The sequence below is a fragment of the Convolutriloba macropyga genome, chromosome 9 (genome assembly GCF_964194025.1).
Source record: "Convolutriloba macropyga chromosome 9, txConMacr16.3, whole genome shotgun sequence".
Lineage (NCBI taxonomy): Eukaryota > Metazoa > Xenacoelomorpha > Acoela > Convolutidae > Convolutriloba > Convolutriloba macropyga.
In genome coordinates this window covers 46,888,218-46,898,079 of record NC_134476.1, presented here as the reverse complement: position 1 = coordinate 46,898,079, position 9,862 = coordinate 46,888,218, and the positions used below count along the sequence as shown (strand labels likewise).

The following is a 9,862-nucleotide window of genomic DNA, read 5'->3' as shown; positions in this document are numbered from 1 at the left end:
AAAACCCGGTGGTAATGAGGTGGAGCGGGACTGGCAAAAAGATCCTACTCTTGCACGAATATTTTATTTTGGACGAAAAAAGTTCTGAAGGTAGTTACGAGAAAAGTTAACCAGCCTAAATATCGCCACGAAGAACCCTGAAAGTTAAGGGGAGATAACTTCAACTTTAACTGTTGATGGAAAGAGCTGTTAACCTCTCCTTTATCTTCATATGTTTTTTAGTATGTGATCCACCTGTTCTGCTCTGGAAGTCCGGTAGGTGTTGTTGAACATATTTATTTGACGAACAAGTTCAAATTTATTCGTCATTAAAATTTATCAGCTAGCTGCCATGTCAATATAAGAGCACACAGTTTTTGTGTCTTTATAGACATTTTCAATCTTTTTCTAAAATTTTTACTCATTTTCTCTTCTTTAAAGTGAGAAGTTTGCCAAAAGACATAAAAATGAAGACAGCCCAAATCACCACCACAATTCCAAGGTTGAACCACTTTTCCTCCCCTTTATATGGCATGTCCTGGTCATCCAACAGGTCTTGACCAGACAAACAAATGTTCCCTGATAAAGTAGTCCCATTCTGCAATTTGAATGACCTATCCCCACAAAAGTTCACCGGCCCAATGATAGGAATGCTAAGACAATTGATACCGTATCTCACGATGCTTATGTACTGAAGCCAAGATAGTCCTTTAGAAACGGAGGCGATGTTAACCATCAAACCCGCAAAGAGAAATGAAAGGATCAAAGTTTTCGACATCAAGTTTGCAGCCATTGACACGTCATTGAGAGCGATGCTGTAGAGAGATGCAATTGCACTCGAACACATGCATAAAACAAGTCCCGTTAGAATTGTAAACATGTAGATTCCAAAATCGCTGGGAAGTCCTGCCATCCAGTAAAAAATGTTTACAAACAACAAGGTGGGCAAAAATTGCATCAGCAGCATGTCAGTTAACATCTTTGAAACAAAAAAGGCGATATAACTGTAATAACCGTTCGATATTTCGTGCATAAAGATTGCCCGGCCTCTGATAAATATCTCAACTGCAGCAATATTTTGAAAGCCAAGTATCGTCACAGCATTTAGCAGAACTCCAAAATAGTTTTGGAATCCAGTTCCGGTTAGTTGGAGGTCAAACCAGACAATTCCAAAGACCAGACCACTCACAATTGCCACAATTGGAGGCAGCAAACAAGCTTCTGGATTGCGTACAAAGTCTTTAAACTGTCGCTGCATGAGATATAAAACTTGCAAGATGAACCCGACGCTGTAATTGGGTGTTTTTTGTTTCGGAACCCCAGTGCCATTTTATGCTTAAGGTATTGTTATATAGCACGCTACCACACTCTAAAAAAATGTCTATATAAATTTCTGATATGTGTATTTTATAAGCAGATGACTTGCAAACTGTTAGAGTAAGGATAACAAGTAAAAATTAAGGGGGGGGGGGGGGTAAACGTTTCAAGATCACTAAGCTGCTGGGTCAGAAACAAAAAAGATCCCTGAAATGTTTCGGAGAAAGTTCCAGTTTAATATTCTGACTTAGCGACCGAATTTGATCACATTCAGAGAGCACTTGTAGTGCCTCGGCTGAATCTTGAAACATCTTGGGCAAATTTTTCTTATCAATAACTTCTTCTTCTTCGTCGTGGTCACTATCGGGGTAACTTACAACAATCTCGTCTGATTTGAATGACGTCACTATTTTGCCTCCTCGATCGTTGTCAAATTTTTGAGCCAGGTTCTCACATCCCGAATTCTGTAACATTTCCTCGCTGTCACTATTTTCCATGATAATATCAAGGAAAAAGTCAGCTGGGTTATTGTGAGACTCGCAATTAAGACCCAAATTAGCGAAGTATCTAAGGGCATGTTGAGCCTTCCCGTGATAGACTGTTTGGCCGAAACAGGACAAAAGGTGCAGTTTGTCGAACATATTGTATATGTATAATCGTGGCTGGTGGATGCTGAATATGATGGTGCAGCATCTTTTGTCGGCTAATTGACGCAGACTGCTCGTCACACAGTAGGACATGTACGCATCCAGGCCAGTTGTCGGTTCATCTTAAAGCATATCTATCCACATGACATAAGAAAAGTAGCAGGGCTCGCTTTGTTAATTTTTTAAATACTTATTTTAAATTAACTCCTTAGTCAGACATCACTTTATGGAATCTTAGGTGATCGCAAAATTCTAATCAATTCAAATCATGAACAAATCAAATTGTCATTTTGACACATCTTGAAATTTCAACCCACACAATTGGGCTTTCAATGTTCCAGTATACCCAGGTCGAGGTGGCCTGACCAAATTGAGCTCTGATCAGACCATCTTCGAGCGTACACATGTTCTCGGTGCGCTCTAATTACATGGTCTGGAAAAGGCTTCGACTGCACTTTTGTCTGAACAATGGTCAGGAACTTGCCTGATCAGAGACCACTTTGGTCTGGGACGGTCTGATCAGAGGTCACTTTGGTCTGGGATGGTCTGATCAGAAGCAGTTTCAAGCGCACACTAGTCTGGTCAGAGGCCGATTCGAGCGCACACTAGTCTGACCAGAGACATAGTCAAGCGAATTTTTTTCTTGCTTTTTTTTTGTTTTTGTTTTCACTGACATTTGTTGTCTCTGTTAAGAGTCAACAATAAAACAGAATTCTGATCAGAACTCCATCTGAAAATCTGATGGGTTTGATCAGAACCAAGGGGTCCAGCTGATAGCAACTGCCGGTCCCCTCAAGAAAAAATTTTGAATCAAAGTAGATCAAGACGTTTTTATGCAAATCTGTCTAAATTCAATTATTCAGTTAAAAGCATAAATAAATGGCATACTCAATAATTTCTTGAGCATTTTTTTGGTTTTATTTTCATAAGCAATACTTTTAGAACTGGCTTCTTGTTAGTTGAATATAAGATTGATAACATCGTTTTTCATGAAATGATTATATTATAACGATTTTGAGAGATTTGTTCATGTTCAAAATCATTCTCTGATCAGACTATTTTGAACGCACTCTAGTCTAAACAGAGGCAACTTCGAGCGCACTTTTGTCTGATCAGAGGTGATTTTGAGCGCACTTTTGTCTGATCAGAGGTGATTTCGAGCGCACTTCAGTCTGATCAGAGGTCTATTTCGAGAGCACTTCAGTCTAATCAGAGGCGGATTCGAGCGCACACTAATCTGATCAGGGTATGAATTTCGAGCTCACAACAGTCTGATCAGAGGAGGTTTTCGAGCACACTTTAAGCGCACACGGAGCTTCGAGCGCACCATAGTCTAATCAGAGGACACTTCAGTCTGGACTGGTTTGATCAGGGGTCGCTTTTGTCTGGGACGGTCGTATCAGAGGCCATTTTGGTCTGAAACTCGACCTGGGAATCCTCATATCTACCCACTCAATGGGTGAGACGACAAGGTAATGAGTTTACATCAACACAATTTCTATCAAAACAAATACAAAGTTAGCATATGGAATTAACAAAAACCTTAGTAGCTCCCTAGGGCTGCAACTAAATTTAATAACAAAAAAGAGTTTAAATTCTAGTGGGGGTAGAATGTTTCCTACCAATGCATGGTACAGGAGCCTAGGTTTAAACCGAGCTCAAGTCAATTTATGAGCCCAGGTGAAAGTTTTTATAAACAAACTCGATTCGAGCATGATATGACATTTCTTAAATATCATTTAATATCAATTGGGTATCGGTGTGAGAAGTTTGCATTTTAACTTCCGTTCCCGTGGCCAATACTATCAATATAACCAAAATGTAAACGTGCGCTGTGCAGAAAAATGTTTTCTAGTGGTACAAAATTATTGGAGCAACTTTTAAAGTTAATTCTACATTACCGTATTGTTACCTTATCATTACCCAATGGGGTACATGGATTACCCAATGCTTGCCTAAAAAGAGAATATGAGTTTGTGTCATCATCTCCGTGGCCAAATGACACCTCTTTCTTTCTCCCCCTGAGACACCTTTAATCAGCTCAGTTCCCACTCTTGTGTCTGCACACTTGTCCAAGTTCAGCTCACTCAGGAGGTCTCTCACAATCTCTTCTTTCTGTTTAGTAGTAGAAGACTTCAGACGCAAATTGGCAGCGAATGTGATGTTCTCTTTCACAGTAAGAGAACCGAACACAACATCGTCTTGCACCACGTAGCTAAAACAAAACTCCTCATGTTGCTTAAGACTATTCTCGACCAAAAGCGCCCATGGTAACCTAGATTGAGATGTCAACCATGTGAAAAGTCAAATAAAGTCCAGGTGGTTATTTTTTATCCTTTATTAAGTTACAGGCAAATTTAGCCAAGTGACTTTTCGTACTTCGATCCACGGCTCTTTCCGAGAAAAATTTAATCGTTATATAAGGAAAATTGAACAGTTCGAAATTAAGGAATCGATGTCAAAAAGCGGTAAAATACACTAAATACTTTTAATCATTTTAAGAATTATAAGAATTTAATGCGCTGAAATTCAAATACATTTCTTACAAAATTTCAGCACATTTCAGCGCAAAATTAGGTAAAATTTTTGCGCTGAAAAATTTGAAAAATCAGCTCGTTTCAGCTCATTTTTAGCGCAATTCAGCGCATTCAACTCATTTCTTACATAATTTTAGCACATTCAGCAAACTTCCTACAACAGACAGCGCTGAAACGGCGCTGACATCTCGACCCGGAAAGTCAACCCATGGATTTTTCATATTCATGTCGGTGGCCAACGATCCTCTTCTTTGCAGTTCAATTTTTTTCAGTTGATATAGGCAAACGGACAAAGTTCTGTTTATGCGTGTTGAACAAGCGCCTCATCTGAAATACCGTATTGTTATATGATACTCGCGTTACCATATATGTGAGCTAATATTTCTGCGGATCGGGTTACTTGATCAGTTCACTCACTAATTTTGCATTTAGTATTTGACCACGTAATGAAGTAACTTCTATGTGTAAAGCTAACATAGTCAGTATATTGTCCTTTTGTCTGCCTTTGGCGTGATAGCCGAGAGGTAAGGGGTGTGATTCACACGCCAATGATTGAGAGTTCAATCCCCTGCCTCCGTGAAGCTGTCTGTGTAAAGATGAGCTCTTACTTAACCATAGCTTCAGGTTGACCATAGCCTGACCACTGTTGGCTGCAATGATGGTACACGTGAAAGTTTCAGACGCAAAAAAAGTGGCCATCGTCAGCAACAAAAGAGCAATGATGCTCATAAAAAGAACAGTCTGAAATGTGGAGAACAATAAGAAAAAGGGCAGCTGAGAACAGGCCGCTGTGGCCTAATGCTGTTCCGCTGCGACTACGCAGCAACAAATTACTACTGTAGACAAAAATGCTACTCCTACTTCTCATTCTCATAAAGTTTCGGATTGAAACAGTTATAATCAAGTATTGTAATCCTATTGTTTTTTCTCTACTAGTACAAGTTGCCGGTAGACGAACCTAACCATAGTGATGACAATGCCAACTTTTTGTACACCGTAGTCAAAAACCAAAACAGGATTTATATTAAAACTGATTAACAACCACCTTCATAACAAAGTTCACGCTCATAGTATTGGCAAATATGGTCGATCACGTTCTTTTCATCAATTGAAGCACTGTATTCTCATAATCAAATCTTGTGGACCTATAAAACTTTGTACGCCAATGCAGGTTCCCTTGAAAACTAATACATTTGACTCAAAGTATTGCGGATTTTTTGTGATTTTTTTTGGTCGCCACATGGTGCTACAAGCTTTTGAGCAGCGAATTGACTTCGACTCCGTTTACAAAGCTTGAAACTTTAGTTGATTTACCATTCAAGAAGCCATTACGTGGGAAATAAAGAATCAATTAAGTGGTTTTTGAAGTTATTTGTGAAACTGTTATACCTAGTTTATCTTGTCTTTCATTGTTAGGTATCAGGCATGAACATTCATTCATATTTGCAAAACAAGGTGTTATTTGTTGTGCAAATGATTTCTGAAAAGTGGGAGTGCCAAAACCAACGCACTAAAAATGCCCGGACTTTACTTTCAAATTACTTTTCTCGGACTCATAGAAATCAACATTTATCAAATTTCTAAAAAGACTATTACAAATTTGATAGAAAACCAGTTGGTTTGAATCCCACTGAATGGTATTCGACATCAATTTGTATAGTTTTGATTATATTTTAAAAAAGTTTAATATGCTTGTAACAATTTTGTGTCAAATTGTCAAGCCTTAGTTCTTACATTCTCCTTGAGGGTGATTGATAATATACAAAAACGAAAACCTGAAGAATTGTTGTCGAAGGTCAAATTTTTGTAGATTCAACTTTTATTTTGGAATACAGAAATTTTTTTCCTTCGGTTCCTTCATCACATGACATCTGAATATGCAACAAGTATTGACCTAAACCTCTGAGATCTCTTTTTGCAGGAATAAGCATATGTTCCATCTTATAAGGCTTCCATAAGCTTTGTTTTACGGATTTTCAAATTTGTCGAAATCGGACTAATTTTGGCAGGAAAGGACACTTTTTAACCAGTTTTTAAAAAATAACGCAGATTTGATATTGTTTTGACAATTTGTGAGTTTATGTACGACACGTGCCGTGTTTTTACTCAGAAATAAACAGGTAAGACTAGGGGGTATTTGGGGGCAACTCCCCCTCAAAACTCTTAAAAAATTTTTAGGTGTCAGTGGGGGTAATTCGATGCAAGACTGAAGGGTAAAGGGGATAAATGGTGCAAGATTAGAGGGGTAAGACGATGCAAGAATAGCGGGCAAGGGGAGTGGGGGGAAGGTGGGGGGTAAAATGATTTGAGGGTTAAAACGATGCAAAAGTAGGGACGTATTAAGAGGTAAAATGATGCAAGAGTAGGGATAAGGTGCTTAAAGCGATCCAAGAGTATGTGCAAGAATGAGCAAAGCAAATAATGTCTGAAAAAAACAGAATCGTTATCTTGATATTACAGTAACGATACCTATATCATCTCATTGATCCGACCCACTTTGCCGGAGGAACTATATGCTCAACTGGTTCTTTCTGTTCAGTCATATTTCGCCGATCAATATATTCATTGTACAAGATTTAGAGTGGTATCAAAGAATACTTGTCGAGCATCAAAAAAAATATTTCTGATTTGCGTTTTTCCCACGGTGTTACAAAGGTTCAAAGACTTGTGAACGTTAGCCTATCTTCTCTTGTTTTTTTCACATTTCTTTTGTAACTTTTGCTCAGCTTTCGTTCAATTTTGTCTGAAAAAACAATAAGGTTTTAAAATGTAAAGAATAATTTCTTTAGTTTTGCTTTAAAAGATAGTCGAAAACTTCTGAAATGTTTGAACCTACTGTTTTGGTAATTCCTTAAGCTAAGTTTTTGAAAATTCAAAATATTCCGTCTTTTACAAAAAAAAGGCGTCCAATGTGATTATTTGGCCCCATTTGTCCATTTTGACCGGTGGTTCAGACGCAAAAACTATTGATACAGTTTTCCTTAACTCAGATAGAGGCTAATCAAACCTGCGGTTCCTCAGAAAGTGATCTTAAAAAAAAATTTTTTTTCTCGGTCTAATCGTTAACTTAAATCAATGTTTAAGAAAAATTTGTGGTTTATTTTTGATAAAAATAAGTTTTTCGTTTGCCAGAACAACTATTGGATAATTTACTAAATCAATTGCGTTTTTAACAGCCACGCAGCAATAGCAGGGCCAGTTTTGCTCTCAAGGTCAACTTTTGCTCTGAAAAATGATTCGCATTGTATTTTGGGTCTGCCCTTTAAGAATTTTTTTTGCATTTTTGCATCACAACTACAAGAAAGCCTTTTCTCATTTGAAACAGGATCTTTATTGTTCTAATAAGATCCATTGATGTAATATTCTTTTCTCTGAGTAAACCTCATGGTTTTTTTTGGCTCAGAGAAATTGCTTTCCTAAATCTTTTCTTATTTTGCCAGCATTTGATTTTTTTGTAGTCTTATCGCAGAGAGTCAAATTAATCAAATATTTATTGGTATCTATAAAAAAACTATCCAATGCTTTCAGTTGATACATCTATAATTACAATAAGTATAAGTTGATCAAAATTCTTTTTATTTTTGATATATTTACTTGCTGGTAAAAATAGCTATTTCGGTTATTTTTGAAAAAGTTTTTGTTTCAATGGAAAAACTTTGGCTTTGTTGCTCAAATTTATAGTTCGAAAATTATTCGGGTTGTAATTGTGCGCTGTACATATTTTTGAAACACTTTTCCCTAACTCTTTTTTATGTTATTTATTTTCACATCGAACCTCAATTATTGACAGATGAAATTTAAAAAAAAGTGAGGCCAATGAACATACAGAAGAAAATCAGTGAAAAGCAAACCGTTTTTTTGAATTGAAACCCGCTTGCAAAAAATTATTCGTGAAATATTGAGCTCTGCCTTAATTCGTTGTTAATGTGTAGTCTTTTGACTTAGTCGCACTCCAGACATTTACAATTGGCCTCCTAAGCACAAACAAGTTCAAACATGTATCATTTTTCAGTTGAAAAATTACGGTTGTTATGTCTTTAAAAATTTGCTTTCAAAAATTATTGATGGTTTGCTTTTGAGATTTGCCGCTTTCAATCTTATTTCTGCAACGTTTTAGTGTAGTATCAGCAGAGAGAATATTCTCAACATCAGTTTTCAACTGAGCGATAATGTTGTCTCACGTGCTATTTTATCATAAATGTCCAATCACGACAATAATGGCACCGTAATGACAAGCCCTATATCGCATATATTTCCTCGCAAATATTGAATCGAAAATATTGAATCGAATTTTTGATTTTTGCCTGTGTTTGTTCTTTTTGTAGTTGTAAGACTCTCTGGATAGGGACTGGTCTCTGTGGTTTTGTATGATTGTGTAAACGAATCCGTTGAATGATTTCAGTTGATTTGTAATTGCTTTCATAACTTTGAATTTAATTGTATTCAAAAATTTTCTAACCTTGCTCTTTTTGTTTTCTGTTTACTTGTTATTTTTTTTCAATAACGACCGGTACCATATGTTTTCTGGTGAATTGCAAGTCATTTGTTTCAGTTAACTCTTAATCTTATGGTGTTTTGACTTTTTTAAAGTTTTTGAACTATTTTTAAACGGATAGACCTTAGCCGTTTTTTAGCAATAGCGTTCAAAAATTGCAATTTCTTAAAAAATTTCTAAGCCAGAATTTTTAGGTGGGTGCTGTGATACTTTTCAACATACACTCACCCAGTTAAACTATTGAAGTACTTCGGGTACTCTCTCCCATTCAGCAGAACCTGTCCACTCACTTCATCTCGCCTCACGTCTCTTCTCTTAGCCAGCAAGTCCAGCAAACTAGTTTTCCCACATCCACTGGGTCCCATAATGGCATTTAGACCCGGCTCAAACACCCCACTAATATCACTCAAGATTGTTTTCTGTTCTTTTTGACACTTGTGGCCAAGTTTTGTTTGGTATTGCAGACCATGGAAAGATATCATACTAGCATTCGACTGGACTTTGTTTTTACTCAAACGTTCAATTTGATTTGAGCTCATGTTTGAGCTTTTGAATTTTTACTTAAAGATTTTTAGACCATTAATTCAATTATACGCCAGAATATCGAGCCATCATTTTTATTAAACTTTGTCAAACCTTCATTTTATTAAACTCAAAAGGCTTTGAGATAGAATTAGCCACCACATTGAGATTTAGTCAGCTTGATCTGTTCATTGAAGGTATAAGAGCAATTACTAGACACTGATTGATGTACGCTAATGGTTCTACACTTAATAGTGCGAGTCAATTTATTAATTTAACGGGTTGATATTTACTTAAATAATCCACGATGGATATTGATGCAAGAAATGGGGCGATGGGATCGCTGTGTGCATTGGATGACAATA

At 36.9% G+C, this 9,862-nt stretch overlaps 1 pseudogene; it reads right to left on the bottom strand.

The window, feature by feature from the left end:
• Positions 1-1,484: 1,484 nt before the first annotated feature.
• LOC142346242 (broad substrate specificity ATP-binding cassette transporter ABCG2 pseudogene) lies at positions 1,485-9,479 on the bottom strand (annotated as a pseudogene).
• Between the last annotated feature and the right edge of the window lie 383 nt (positions 9,480-9,862).